Raw genomic sequence first — 15,950 nt, forward strand, 5'->3', positions numbered from 1 at the left:
TTTGCGTGCTCTCTAACGGGCTGTGTCTCCAAATTTTCTTTGAGTATCGAATCATAACGGATTAAAATAACAGCGAATTCGTATCGTAATTCGGGGATGACGTACATATGACATTTTACTGTGTACAGGATGACGAAGTAAACATTGTTAAATAAATACGGCATACTTTTATCGAATATATTTGGCAAATGAGGGCATTGTTTGGAACCTACTTAACATATATTTCCAACTTGTTTGCACAAGTGCGGTCGCGACTTTCTTATCGTGACGTCACTCTTACATTTATCTTATAACTTGATGTGTATGAAATTGAGCCGTGCATCGTGCTTTATTACCGGCTTCCTTGTTACTGCCACCCTTCCAGCGTATATTATCTTGCATAGTTTAAGACTCGCTGCAGAGGTTTCGCGTCATCTGAATAATGCGTTTGCAGCACGATTGATTTAAATGGAAACAGGTAATGAAAAGATACAGCTTAGTACAATGATTCCTTAAAGCTAGTTGCATGCGGCGAAATATGGTTGGAAAATAACAACGGTATTTATCATTCAGAACCAGGTAACAAGGCAAACAAGACAGCGTGCAATTTAACATGCCATCCCAGCAAACGGGAAAGCAATAAACTGTAAGAAAACTGCCCTTTCAGTCCAAGTAGAAACCTTCTTGTTAGACTTCAATTGATCCCATACGTGTAAACTTTAAATTAAACTGCTCTAGATTTCAAAAATTTCTTTTACGTCAAATATGGAACATAAATCTGGATTAAAGAGATTAAAAAAAAGATTCGTAACGAATTAATCGCTTCAATTGATCTCATATGTGTAAACTTTACATTAAACTGCTCTAGATTTCAAAAATTTCTTTTATGTATCAAATATATTGTAGAACATAAACCTGAATAAAAAAAAAAAAGATTTGTAAAGAACTAATCGTTCTCCGAAGATTTAATAACGAGTGTAAATTTGTTATTTTGTCATTTGATGATTTGAAGAGTGTATCGAAGATTTGGGTATATAATGAGATGATTAGGAGACGGTGAGAGGCGACAAGTGGCACTCTATACGTTTGTCAGGTGGAAAAAGCAGCCTTGACCTAGTCGGATGAGCTGTGTATAATGTCCGATCGACGTATTTGAAAATAATATTTTACGAGCAATTCGCTATCGACAGGGAACAATTCAGTTTTACACGTTTTAACCGCAGGCAGCACAATAGAAATGTATCATTGCACCGCAAGCAGCTGACGTAAGAGGTTTTAGGATTACTTTACGTCTCGTTAACTGATTCTCGTTTCTTTTGTCGTGTTTTTGTCTTGCATAATTGGGAGAAAAAAGGTAATGGTTGGGAAAACCCGTCTTACAAACGTGTGCAGATAGAAGCAGCTTTTATTATCGTTTCATAATGCTTACCTATTAATCATATCGCTTTTAAAATATAAATGATAAAATTATATAATTAGAAATATATGTAAATTTAATAATATAAAAAAAACGTTGTAAAATACGTATAATTACATGTTCAATATGCTATACGTTAATGTGCATTAAATATAGTTACTGTCGCATTTAATGTTTAACACGTGATATTGAATCGATAATTTGACTTAATTTAACAGATGTTTAATTTGTGACGCGCGCGATATTCTATTAAATTATAATTATAATTTAATAGAAAATCTTTCTAATTATTTCATCCGCGTCTTTTAATCATTTCGTTAAATGAAAGATTGTATCCCTTCTATATTAATTTATCATTGCTATTGCTGCTTAAGTAAAATTCTCTCTCTCTTTCTCTCAGCATTAGATTAAATTACAAAATACATTATATACCCCGTGGCACGTTATGAAAGATATTATTGGCTTTATACACATTTTTTAGCAAGATATTATAACGTACAAATGTACGAAATATTTCCTTGTTTTACAGGGACATGTTATTTATGCGACTCATCGTCGCAGCGCAATGCTATAATAAATAATTTCGATTAAAGGGCTCCGTTTATCACACAAATTCAATAGGCAACGTGTTTGCCCCGGCTTATGACCGCGACTACAGTGTGTTTCAATTAAAATCGTAATAGAATACATTATCACCTCTGCGCCGAGCATAAATTTCCCCGAGTATAATAGACGAAAATATTTCTTTTGTTTAACGAGCGCGCGACTGCGATTTTCGAAACGTTAATATAGACCGAATGGTTTATCGTCATCTCACACTTGGTAATTAAATTGGAATTTTGGTTCTTAGTAAAAAAAAAAAAAAAAAAAAAAAAAAATGTTTTTGCTTGTTTACGTTACGAGAGACTCGAATCTACAAAATTGAGATACGCTCTGTAATCAGGGCTCGGGTTGAAATTTCCAAGGGAAAGTCGGCTGGACGTTGGTCGAAGAATATATACGTTCCCGCTACTGATTTCCACCTTTTCTGGGCCACCCTATAGAGAAAGAATATCGAGACGAGGTGGAAGAATTGTCGACGATCCGCATACCACATCGCCGGATGATCGTGCGGCGACGTTACCGTACACAAACACATACATACACGCTCGGTTGTTGTAAGCCGGAGAGAAGGAACGAGACACTACAAAGTGGCGTGCCACGGGAGTATGGACCTTGCGAGCGGTCAAAGTCGTGGCCTACTTCACTTCCCGGCTTCGAGAAACTTTCTCCTCGTGCCGCTCGTGCGTTCACGCGAGAACCGAGAACGGCGGGGTGTACTCGAGATCGGATGTGTATATGCATGTACCATCGAGATCGCGGCTTCCCGCGCTCTTAGAGGATGATGCACGGTGGGCGAAAATGCCAATCCGTCTCTAAAGACGAGTGCGAGCACCATAGCGTTCAATGTTTGCCCGTACGATTGTCAATTCGAGATGTGATTTACGATCTGTGAGACGGTAAACAGTTAGACAGCTTGTCTCTATAATGTTAAATGAACCCGTTATATAAATATAAATGTCAATTTTCTGTAGAAGCACCTGAATTTATCAGTAGCAAATTTGTGCAAGTTCAGTTTAAATCGTTAATTTTTTTTTCCGATGCTATGTATACGCGTGATTAATATATTTTACTTTTACATTTTATAGATTTTATTTCTGCATCGCTCAGAAATATATAAATAGAGATCTAGTTTATTTTTTGTTCGAAAGATCCACTTAACAAGTAACATTTGTATTCATGAAATTATCCTCCTTTCAGTTGATGAATATAAATAAATGTCAAAGTAAATTGAAATCTCCGCGATGGCGACAATACACTGAAATATGGTGTAGAGATATAATCTCGTGTTTTATTTCTGGAAAATGGATCAAGTTGTTACTTTTAAACTTTATTTCAGCGCGAATCGGCCTTCGTGCCGTAACCATTCGGGAGGACATTAATAATCCTCCGTTATCGATACTAAAAACGGTCTCGTCCTGATTTTTGTTAATCGGCCAACGTATAACTAAAAGTATTATTTGGAACGTTCCATTGGCCGAGTATCCGATGGTACATCCGAGTATGGGCCACGATCCATAAACCATGTGTACGAAGCGTGCACCACTCGCCATCAGGTCGATAATCCGCGAGAGCGACCGGCTCTCGCGAGGCAGTAAAGTATCCGAGTGCAAGAGTATCGGACAAACACCTAAGAGAATTGCTACCTCGGAGTCGTAAACGCGCATCTTCGGCTTTCCTGGCGCATTTATATCGTATATATATATATATATATACCTCGAGAAGGGGCAGGCCGATACGAGTTTCACCGATTACCTCCCGAACGAAGGTCGAACCTTCGCGGCCGATACACCTTCGATGTGTCCGATTCGATATGTCCGCACTTTGGAAAATTGCAGCTGACTGACGACTCTCCGACGGGTTTCGGGCTCTCGATATTGTAACCTGTTCGGGGCCGGAGAACGCCGCCGATCGCCATGTTCTGATTGCTCGAGGAATCAGAGCGTCTTCTTCGTGCTGCTCGGACTGATGCAGACTTTGCAAGTCACCGTGATCTAGACGGCGTATATCCGATATTAATAATTCGCCGGTAATTAGCTAGGAGAGGTATCTATTGTTCGTCGCAAGGAAAGTTCGATGATGCGAATTAATTTTTTTTTCGCCAACTTTTATTCCGTTTTTCTTTTATACTGAAATACTTTATTATGCGCCGTATTATTAGGAATTATATTTTTCTCGACAAATTTTATATTATTTTATAATTAATCTGAAACCTGATATATCTGATATTTCTGGATATATTTTTGTTTTTAAAATCAATAGTTATAACGGAGCGATACGTATATAAAAAAATAGATATTTAATCTCTTTTTATTAAATAAAGGTACATTACTAAAAAAGATTGTTATAGAACTTTAAAGTACTCTTTACAAATCAATATATGTATTGTTCTAAAATAAAAAAACACTAATATAATAATCACAAATTAAAAAATTAAATTTTTTTTAAATTGATTAATCCAAAATCCGTTTTAAATTTAAACACGATTATCCTGTAAAAGGATAAGAAAGATATACAATTATCCTGAGCATATACTAGATGTACAATGCGCTAATGTGCATGAAGGGAATTTGCGAGCGAGCGATTATGGTCCGTTCAAATTGATGGATAGGATAGAACGTATCTAGTCGTCAGTGAGCGAATATTCTGTTTGCGAATACCGGGCGCCAATCGATTCCGGATGCACTTCGCAAAAGCTGCGGGAGTGCTAGATGCGATTCCCCCACGCAGTATCGATGCGGCTCGAATTCCGTTGCGAGAAAAGCCAACTGCAATGCTATTGTTGGCGAATGCACTAGTTCGATCGTATTACAGAATTTATAAGGGCGCGCTGAAAGAGGTGCAATTCTTACAACAGTTGGAAGTTCAATCTAGAGAAATAAAATGATCCCCTCCCAAAAAAAAAAGAAATAAAGTAGGTCGTATATAAGACATATGACAAGTTGTAATAACTGTATTTAATATATAATTTCTTCAGTTTTAATAACGTATAATTTCTCTTCAAAGAAATTGGTAATTTGATTTCACGATAAAGAAAATGATATTTTCGTAAAAATTTAATTGATCGTCTAATAAACTCAATTTCCTTACACAGTTTCGTTGAAATATACAATTTGTCACAAAATTTTGATGTATCACTTGATGTATAATAATATAAATTTTTTTATATTTTTATTCTTTAAACGACACTTCCTTGAAGACAAGAGTGAAACATATATAGAGAAGGAGATGTATAAGTACTCTCGATTTTTCTATTGTCGATTTCATAAGTCGGTTCCATATAATGTATAGGAGAAAATACTGTAATCATTGTAACAATCAGTTCTAATGGCCCGATGCTAAGAGTTTATCCGCCCCGTTATGGCAACAATATAATTACCATCATTAGCAAGAGTTTCACTGATTGTGAGTTGTAAACTCAGTAATGAGATATAGATAGATATTCTCGATCAAGCAAGTTAATCTTGTTTGAAATCTGCAGAAAAAATCAATAAGGAAATTGAACTCAGAACAGTAAAAAGGAAGATGGAAAAATCAAGATAAATAATTATTATAAATATATATATTTACTATTATTTTTTTATTATATTATTTCTCTTGCATTTAAATACAATTATGGAATATTATTTATATAATATCTAACTTATTTTTATATTAGCAATAAAATATATTGCAGTAAACCTGAATTACTTGTAAATGACAAACTTGAAATTAATGGTCTATTTTGCGACGAGCATCGCTCTGTAAAGAGATGACGACTGTAAAATGACTGCCTTGGAAACTATTCTTTTGTATCGTAATTCGAAGTAAGTGTAACGCGACTGAAAAGACAAAAGAATTTAATAATCCCGACGCAATCTTCACTCGTTCTCGAGCATTTCTTCTTATAAAGTATAAAGGAGCAAGTTCCACTCTTAATGTGATCTTAAATGAAAGGCGTTGAAGAAGAAGAAGAAGAAGAAGAAAGAGTGCGCGCGCGTCCGGGCATTTTATCTTCGTGCGTCTCTTATCCTATTTACTTGTAGAATCTTGATTCCGGATACGCAGGATGCAGCCGGTGAAAGTGAGTTCAGGGGCGTAGCCCGATCTCGTTGTTGAAGGGATTCGATATGCTCGAGTGAAAAAGCATCGCGCCGTTACTTGAGTTTACGAGAAGACTGTAAACAACATTATTCTTGAATGAGAATTTTAAATATAAAAGTAATATTACTTTTATTTCATAAAAAAAATTGAATTTTATAATAAAAACAAACAGGTTTATTAAATTGTATCCGCACATATTTTTGTTATAAAATACTAAACATGATTCAAATAGTATGAATAAAAAATTATAGAGGGGGAGAGAGAGAAATTATATTAACCACATTAATTAAAAAAAAAAAATAAAATAAACGTCTTGCGAATTTCAATTACCGAAAGTCTGAGTCACAGGACAGTTTTAAGAAATGATGACACGTCGTAACCGTTCATTGACGTCATTCTATATCAGGATTTCCGGTGGTCACATACCGTTGACGTGCAAGAGGCGAAACGATAAAAGTGAAAAGTGAAAGTAGTGTTCTGCTTATAGATATTGTCATGCGCAAGGCGGTATGAAAATAGCAGGGAATTGTCTTTCCTTTCACTCTTTTAGGCACGGATTAAAAATATATACCGAAAATATTTAATGTGCCGGATGTGTGTGCTCTTTACACTTTCATGAACGGATATTTGAAAATGGATTATGTGGACGGGATACTTTTATGAATCAATATGCGATATTTTTTCGTAATAATATCTAAAGAAAAGATCGAGTCTCCGTTTTTGAATTACAAAGGAATGAAAATAAAAAGTATTTCGCGAATTAAGCTTCTGAAAGGGTAAAAGCAACCCCTAAAAAGATTAACGCGGAAGGAACCTTGTTTTATAATTTCTGTTAAATAATCACGAACCGGATTCAAATCTGTTTCACTATAGATCTTTATTAAACACGTAAAGAGAAATATGAGATAAAATATTCATTGTCGAAAAACGGGGATTTCGCGACAGTGAGTCATTGTCACGCAAATGCGTAACGGTAGGCGGCTGACAGTATGGAAAATTGACACGTGGGTGGTGAAAGTGAATGTGTCGACTGACTTAAACGACGTCGTCATCGTGCCGATATTAGAAAAGGGAAAATGGAGCGCTTTTTAGTGACGTCAACGTAATCCGGGAACGCGAACAGGGAACGTTTTGCCACTCGCTGAATAATACAACACATTCTTTCAAGAGAAAGTGTGCAATTTTAGTATACCCTACATACGATCCATTTCAATAAACGAACGGCCCATATTTTTAATTATTGTATTATCGCGACGATGATTAACTTTCTTCGAGAATTTTTTATCGGACTACTCGATGAATTTATATACATATATATATTCCACAGACTAAATCCTCGTGTTCATCGTTGTGAATAGAAATCAATTAAGTTCATCTAATACTACGCAGAAGTTGCCGAGAGAGAAGGCTCGTATCGGGTTTCCCGTTATTCAAAATTAAATCGGGTTCCGCGAGTCATTGCGAGAAGAAAGGCGATCTCGATTAATTCGAATTAATGGAATGATACGACGGAAACGCACGGTGTATTATTGTGCAACCTGTAGAAATGACAACTCACGTGTATACGCTTTGATAAGAGTCACTTGGCGATAAGAACGGTCATAATAACATTTCGCTGGCCTTACAACCGTATAAGATGCGTTATATATATATTCTAGGTAGACATAGATACCTACTTTTGCTAAATACCATCCTCTTCCACGGACCGAGCCGCAGTCTAGGTTCACTAATCCCGGGTTAGAGACGCGCTATCCCTTTTTAAATTACAGTTCTACATACACAATATAGCGGCTGAAACGGAGAAAATTTAGTTAGAGAATTATGTTTGGTGCATCCGTTCCTTACTTAGTCGTATTACTGCGTGAACGCTGCGTGAAATGGTACACACTATTCCACGCTGATGGTTAATTTCAGTGAAACTCAAATTGAAACGAAAGATAACAGTTGTTCCCGCGTCTTAAGCTATTTTACAGATGACGCCTACTTCTTTTCGTCTGTTTTGTACCGCTGTACTGTATCAAGTTTACAGGTACAGTGTTATACAATTGGCCGACAATGTATATATTTATACACTAAAAAAAGAAATTATTTAATTCGAATTTATTATTTATTTGAAACTTTGAATCATATTGATTTGACGTGAAAAATATTTAATTTTGATATAAGAAAATCCTTTTGGAAACAAATAAATATTTGCTACAACTTTTTTCAGTGTAAATATATATATATATATATATTTTTTTTTTTTTCGAACATGATGAAATTTCTAATACGATTTAGGACAAGATTACATTTTTATAGATTTTTACGATGGTAGAATGTTCGACATGGAATGTTATAAAATGATTTGAGATTAGCACATTTCCATATTTATGAGTCGTTCTATTAATAAATGCCAGTTAATTTAATTTGATTAGATGTAGATAATTTTTTAACATTACATTGTTGGTCTAATAAACAAATTTTCACACCGCTCTTCTACTTTCGCGATCGTTTTACGATTGCGCGTTATTGCGTGTACATGCAATTATATGCAGAGCGATGGATAAGTACTGGAAACGAGACTACTTTCTACCATTCGCGCATATCGCGAAAGAATTAAGCGAAGGATAATCGCATGTCAAAGGGTTTAATGACGTACATCATAATTTATATTTGACACGAAGTGTATTCACACGAATATTACACGTTAAACTTCTCATCGTCGAGCGATTAGCATATAGGCACACTGACATACTAAGAATCTCGAATCTGTACGGATTGTCCCAGAAAGTGCAATCTTCATTCAAACCGTGGATATTAGAAATCAAATTAAATGACACAGCGCTCTATTGTCATCGAGCGGTCAAATGTCAAATTAGACATACAGAGTGTATTTAAATAAATGTGAAAAATTGTAGGAGATGATTCTTTGTCGAAAATTAAGCGAGGTTTTTTTTTTTTATATAAATATATACTCTTATATCCCTTTCTGAAGAATCACACTTTTCTATAGAGAAGGTAAAAATTAAGTTTTTATTATTTTTTTCAAATTTCGGACAAATAAAACTTTTGGTGAATAACTAATAAAAAGGATATTTATTAATATTTTTTTTATTTTTCTGTATCGTTACAAGAGAATGAAACTAACAACCCCTATTTAATTTCTTATCAGAACTTTTTAACAGACCGGAATATGATCATCTAAAAATATGCGTTAGAAAGTTATCATTTATATAGAAACGTTTTTATGTCTTTTTTCGTAAAATCAATAGTTTTTAAGAAAAAAAATAAAAACTCAATTTTTACCTCCCTCTTTAGAAAAGTATAATTCCTTAGGGAGGAATAAGAGCATATGATTATATAAGAAACCCCCTTAATTTTTGACAAAGAGTCATCTAAAAGTTTTCGCAGTTATTTAGATACATTTTGTATATATTATTTTCTTATACATATATATATATATATATATATATATATACACTATACATCAAATTATATATATTCTGAAACATTTCATATTATATTTAAAAATATCTTTTTCTATGTATATTTTTTTATATTTTATATATATGCATATATAAAATATATATATATATATAGAAAGAAATGTTTTAAATATAATATAATATATATAACACAAGAATATTTCAATCTTCTTCCATAATCAGATTTATTTTTAAAGGAAACTTTGCAAGCATCCGATCCTATTCTCATCAATCGCTTTCGCAGGCGTCGAATTTTTACTCCCAATAAGTAAAGTTGCATCGCAAGTGCATACATCTTGCACGCTTGCCGTGATTCGTCTTGAGCGAATTCGCGTACGTCACGCGGCGCGAACGCGACGAAGATTTATCCCGCACTCACCGTAATTACCGGCCGTTTCTTTTCCGCCGTTCGTCAAGGTTTGGCGAGTGCACTCTCCTGTTCCTTTTCTCTCTGTTCCTCCACGTCGCGTCGAGCTCGCGTACACGTACGGTGAAAAGATGGAAGAAAGTCAGCGATTCGGTGACCCAAAATTACGGTCGCGTACAGGTACACCAGGTACTACATCGGCACGGTCGTTGCCTGTAATAAACGCCCACAAAGCGATTGTCTTCGGAATCGTTCGAGAGATCTTCTCTCGCGCGCCACGAATAATCGGGCACGACCAGATGCCGTTGATGTGTGTACCTACTTCGAGCGATCTCTCTGCGTCTCTTGCTCTCATCGCAGAGGGAATCATTCGAAACGTTTTGCTGCTAAACATATATATCTCTCTCTGCGGAAGATTATCGATTTTATTAGCACGCGATATATCGCATACCGTGGAAATGTCGTTTTCTATTTAGTGATGTAAGTGAGGTAAATTATCCTCCTCTGTCAACGCTTTGCGTCATTCCGTTATTATATCGTCTTCGTTAGAGGATATTTCTTAGAACACGCGACAAACTTTTTACACGGTAGGGAATGTGAATTATAGGCCGTATAATTTTCACAGATTCGAAAATTATACGGAAGTCGAGTTTCAAATTTCTAACATCTTCATCAGTTTCCCTCCATTATTATCATCGTTACAGTCTCGGGGAATCGCATCGTAAAACTCGACGTACCACTTCTTGATCAAGATTCCTAGATATCATATCGATATGTGGGTTAATCTGTTTTTGCATAATATTGAGCGCGGACGATTAATCATGTGTTTAAAAAAAGACGCTCGCGCCAAACTTACGATCCAAGTCGGCGGATTAATCGCGGCCGATACACATTTAAATTGCGGATGATGCGTCGCGTCGGTGGGACGCCGATGCATCATCCACAATTTGTAATGTTAATCTCGTGGGCGCGGTGCCTTCCCTCCGGGTACCGCGATCCGAAAGTGTGTCACAACTAAATCTTCCGTTCGACTTAGCCGGACGGCCGTGCGGTCGAGCGGCACCGCGATCGAAATCGACGTAGTCTACTCGTTGTTTCGATACCCGTCTCGTCGAATTCTTACGATTCCGGTGTTACCGGAACAAGAAATCGGTCAGACTCGCACGGCTGCATGCCTTTGCGTATTTACCGTGGCGCCTCGAAAAGTGTCAATCAACTTGCGCCTTCGTTATATACCGATTCGCCGGAGAAGAATCTCTGGACTTATCGTTTTATACATAGAACATTTTTTTATATCATTTTGTTTACTTATTTATGTTTATCTATTATTGCACTTTTAATTTATATACAGAAGATTTTGACAGATTCTCTATATAATTATGACTTTTGTAAATAGAACATTTATAATAAGGAAAATCATTTCTTTAATAATAAATATTTCGTATATCAATATATTGATTTGTTTCAATGAAAGTTAATACAATTTTTTATTAGTTGGAAGAATTTCCAGACTCTCTAATTAGGGAGTCTAAATTTTATAAATAGAAACTTTATTATAAGAAAAATAATTCTTTTTAATAATAAATAATATTTTATATATCATCATATTGATTATTTAAATGAAAGTTAATACGCGGCTCCAGCCAGTTTCATTGTCGAGAAAGAAGAGAAATGCCTTCCTGTCCGCAAAAAGAACGTTCAATATGCCTGTGTACGTAATATCCGTAGTTCGATATAGTATAATACGGATATAAATATAACCTTCGAACGCATTGCATTGCGTGATGCGAAGGACACAGATTCAGATATGCAAGGCGCACGTTTCATAAGTCCGCGTATCCGTACGCGGGTGTTACGTTTCACAGTAATCCGAAGACGAGTTTCAGCCGTGCGGAATCCAAGAGATTAGAGCTTAATCGCGAGAGTCTAATTGCTCCTCCGAGGCTACGGTAACTGTTCCAGACTGGTACGTTGTATGCCAAGAATACCGGATCTTCGTGCACACACACTAACGCGACCCGAGCACGGCTCGGGAGAAAGTCCTCCGAACGTGCGATATCCACGTTACCATTTCGTGAAAAAAAAAAAAAAAAATAACCATGTGTCCCGCACGATTACAATGTCGGGAACGAGTGATGGCATTCATGTAGCAAACTTGTGTGTATATGTATGTGCGTAGATTTGCATGTAGATTAATATATTCGCTTATAAATCTAAACCTAGATTTAGCTGATGGACGAGTATCATATTATCATATATATACGATAGAAATAAACAAGCAAAATTTTGATATACAACACACACACACACACACACATGCAGTAGAATGCAGTTGCAATTACGGTATCTCTGGAATGTATCTCAACGCGAGTTTACGAGATACCATGGAATATAGATCTGCAGCGATCAAAGCATTTGAGAAAATCATTTTCACGACAGGAAGCAATTATTGAGACAATGATGTGACAATGCTCGGATAATGTGCACGGATCATAACAAAATGCAGAGAGCACCATTTACGGCAATGATTACGGTGCTCTTTGTCAGAGTAATTTTAGAGAGATATAGGTGTGTATAGTTTCTAGGGTGACCCACTTTATAACTGCATGAAATATTAATGAGAGATATTTTGAAGATTTTGAAACCGATCTTTTCAATTAAGCAATATATTCTTATAAATTAATTTATTGGAATTATTTACTCTCTTAGATATATAAATTTTATAATACAGTCAATTTTATATAATACATAAAAAAATTAAATAGCTGTATCGAAATAGACTCGTTAAAATAGAAGATTTATTGACATTTACTAATATTAAATCGTATATATAATATATACAATATATATTTATTATTACTAATTAATATCCAATCGATGGCATGTGTTCAACTTTTTATTGTGCTTTTCTTTTAGCTGTAGACTATTGATTTTTGGGCTTGGCCTATTTATCCCGAGGTCTGTAGTTAACAACCGCGATTTTGTCTTTTTTTCCGGACACAAGCTTACGCCATCCAACCTTGATATTATTTCAGTTTTTGCGAGATATAGAATTTCCCAGAAACATTGTTTTTTCAGTTACAGAAAGAGAGAAACTAAAAATTAATTTTTCTCAAAAATTAGAATTGAATAAAAAGCATTTTTTTTAAGCAATTTGTTAAAAATTTTATTATTTAATTTTAATTTAAAGTGAAATTAAAAAATTATATATTTTAATAATTGGAAATTTCATATTTATTTTTTATTTAATAAAAAAACCAATTTTTAAAGTTAAAATTTATAATTTTTTAATTATCTATTTAATTCTTATTGTTAGATAAATAAGTAATAGATAATATGACAAAGCTCTTTAATTTTCAATGCTAATTTCGCAATAATTAACATGGCAGTTTGGACACGATGAAACAATCATTATCTTAATATCTGTACTCGAAAAGATATTCAAGGGGGTCCAGGACACCCGCTGTGAGGACGAAATTTATTTGTTGCAGTGATCTTTCCTTTCTTTGCTCGTGCTCTCTCAATGAGTCTACTTATGTAGGTATCTAGACAACAAAACAAGATCCGTGTGAAAGCCGTACGGCGCTCTCCTGAATGGTTGCTGACGTCAGAGCGCGAGGAAAAATTGCGCAATTTCACCATTCCGAGGCGGAATTTGTTCGCGCAGCTTTCTTCCGGAATTGGATCCGCTTGAGGAGACGGAACGGAAGACGGAAAGAGGAGAGAGATAGAGAGAGAGAGAAAGAAAAAAGGGAAAGAACGAGGGTGGAATGACGATGATTCGTTTAGTAAAACACGTGGCGTATTGTTATGTCTAGCGATGCCTACAAAGCTTTCAATTAACATACATTAAGTATGTTAATACACGATAATCAGTACAGTGAGTCGTAAGAATATACTATAACAGAGAGAATTTACAATATTTTCTATTTATACGTTAAGATCCTTTAAAGTCTAAAACTGACATTAATTCGTTAGAATAAATTAGGTACGCTCATAACTGCAAATTTTCTCGCGAATAATGAAAATTTTATAGCGATTTATTATACGATTTGCACTGATATAACGATATACAGTAAAATTTTATTGCAAATATATCACATATTCGACGACATGCGCTAATTTCAGTGCAACAAGTGTTTATAAAATTAGTGGAGTATTTAACATCTCTCAAAGAAACTTATTGCCGCTATGAATGACACTTCTCCGTTCTCAGTGATGAGTAAATTGGAGAGTTTCCTTGACCCGAATGATCAGTAGATCCACGTAGCTGCTTAACGTACTATTATAATAGCCTGTTACACGTAACCATTTCTTCCCGATGCACGGATGAGCGAGTTACGATCGAGAAGAAACTAGACACTTAATAAGACCGCGTGCGCCGTAATACGTGTTGACCTTCACCTAGGTGCATCTCCCATGATCATTACCGTCGGGTATTACTTTCCTTCCAGGGTATATCCGTATCTCGAAAATATTTTCCGGCCTGGTTCATTGCCCTCGAATCCTTTTCAAAATAGATCGTTACAAACGAGATAAAACTATCCTTCTGAACTCTGTTCTTTAATCCTATGAGAGGATCAGTTTGAAAGTTCACTTCGTGAGTTAACTCTTGCCCTAAATTTCATACTTATCTTGAGCAAAAGGAAAGGAGAAGTAAAACTTTGCGAAACTTCTTTAAGATGTCTTGATTTTGCTTTCTCAGTGATTGTAGTAGATAGTCCAGGGTCGTTAAAGAGCTTAGAATATCAAGAGATGGTGTGAGATCAATCGAAGTTTCTTGCATGAGAATAGCTCATTATTACTCATTTCAATTTTCATCTTTTCACAGGTACGATATGTATAACATATATTTCATTTTTATTAGCATTTTAGTCTTGCATTTGCATGCAAGTCTTTCTGACTTCTTTATTACTATATTCTTAAATCTGAAGATTGATAAAAATGTAGGAATCGTTGGTTCCGCATAATTTTTCTTGAAATAATTTCTCGGAATGCTACTTTAACGTTACTTTTTAATTTGTGATTAAAGCGAGGAAAGGCAAATACAAAAAAATGTTTTAATATGATTGATAACATTACTTTACTCATTAGTACACGCAATTTAATTAAAATTTTTTTTACACAAAACATAAAATCGATTCTAGAAAAGTATTAATATTTTGTTAAAAGTATTAATATGTTTTGTCCTCATTAATTTTTTTCTCATCATATTTGAATAAATTGATGTTCTTGGTATAAATTGTTTCGCACATATTGATAAATAATTAAAAAAAAAAAAAAAAAATACGAGCACCGCATTCCGAAGCCCCTGAACGCGGGCAGCCAAGGAGAACTTTCGCTAGCATCCGGTCTGCGTTCGACTTCCGCCGTCGCCCCGGTGGAGTCGAAATAGAATGGATCACCAAATTCGAGTTTTCGATCGGTGACTCAGCTGTATCGCACTACAGAGATGATTAATAAAATAGAAAGTCGCGATTTTTGTAATCCAATAAAAGATATACCAATTTTTTGTCGCACCATTCATACCTGAACGGAGAAATGTGGAATTGGGTTTCTTTTTTTTCGCATAACAATTAATCGGCGAGACGATACGTAGAATTTCGATTTTTCCGCTAGGCGACGATCGCACCTCTCGCAGTGACCGAGGTGGTTTTTGGTGAAAGCCGACGACTCCAAGAGGGGAGACTATATAGGCCGCGTGTCTTTTCAAGCCTGCTCACAACTAACGCACTCGCCAAAGTCGCCGGTGTCCTTCGAACGATTCGAAAATATCAATCGAATATTATCCAAATCGAGTACCGACATATTCTTCCTCCGGCTCGTGAATAAAAAAGGAAAAAAAAAAACACGAAACTTTCTCCCTCGAGCTTTTTCGGCGCTCTAATAAGGGGTTGGACCCGCGGCAGAAAGAAGTCACAAGTGCCAAGTGTGTGTGCCAATAGGATTATACCGAGTCCTGCTTGCGGAATCAGCCGAATCACGGAGGAAAAGAGGTTTGTGGCCATTCGATATGTGTTAATCGATATTGTGATCA

General features: G+C 35.5%; 1 protein-coding gene across 2 annotated transcripts in view; it reads left to right on the top strand.

Annotated features, from left to right (window-relative positions):
- The window catches only part of dyl (transmembrane protein dusky-like), a 48,049-nt gene that overhangs the window by 6,685 nt on the left and 25,414 nt on the right, over positions 1 to 15,950 (top strand). Inside the window, exon 1 of one of the 2 annotated variants that reach the window (XM_029306157.2) lies at positions 15,849 to 15,909. The exons of the other annotated variant lie outside the window; for it this stretch is intronic. The gene's annotated coding sequence lies outside the window, so the exon portion shown is untranslated. Of the gene's footprint in view, positions 1 to 15,848; positions 15,910 to 15,950 lie in introns of those variants that run through there. 2 annotated transcript variants of the gene reach the window in all.

The sequence above is a fragment of the Nylanderia fulva genome, unplaced genomic scaffold (genome assembly GCF_048542155.1).
Source record: "Nylanderia fulva isolate GAGA-0341 unplaced genomic scaffold, ASM4854215v1 Scaffold3, whole genome shotgun sequence".
Classification (NCBI taxonomy): Eukaryota; Metazoa; Arthropoda; class Insecta; order Hymenoptera; family Formicidae; genus Nylanderia; species Nylanderia fulva.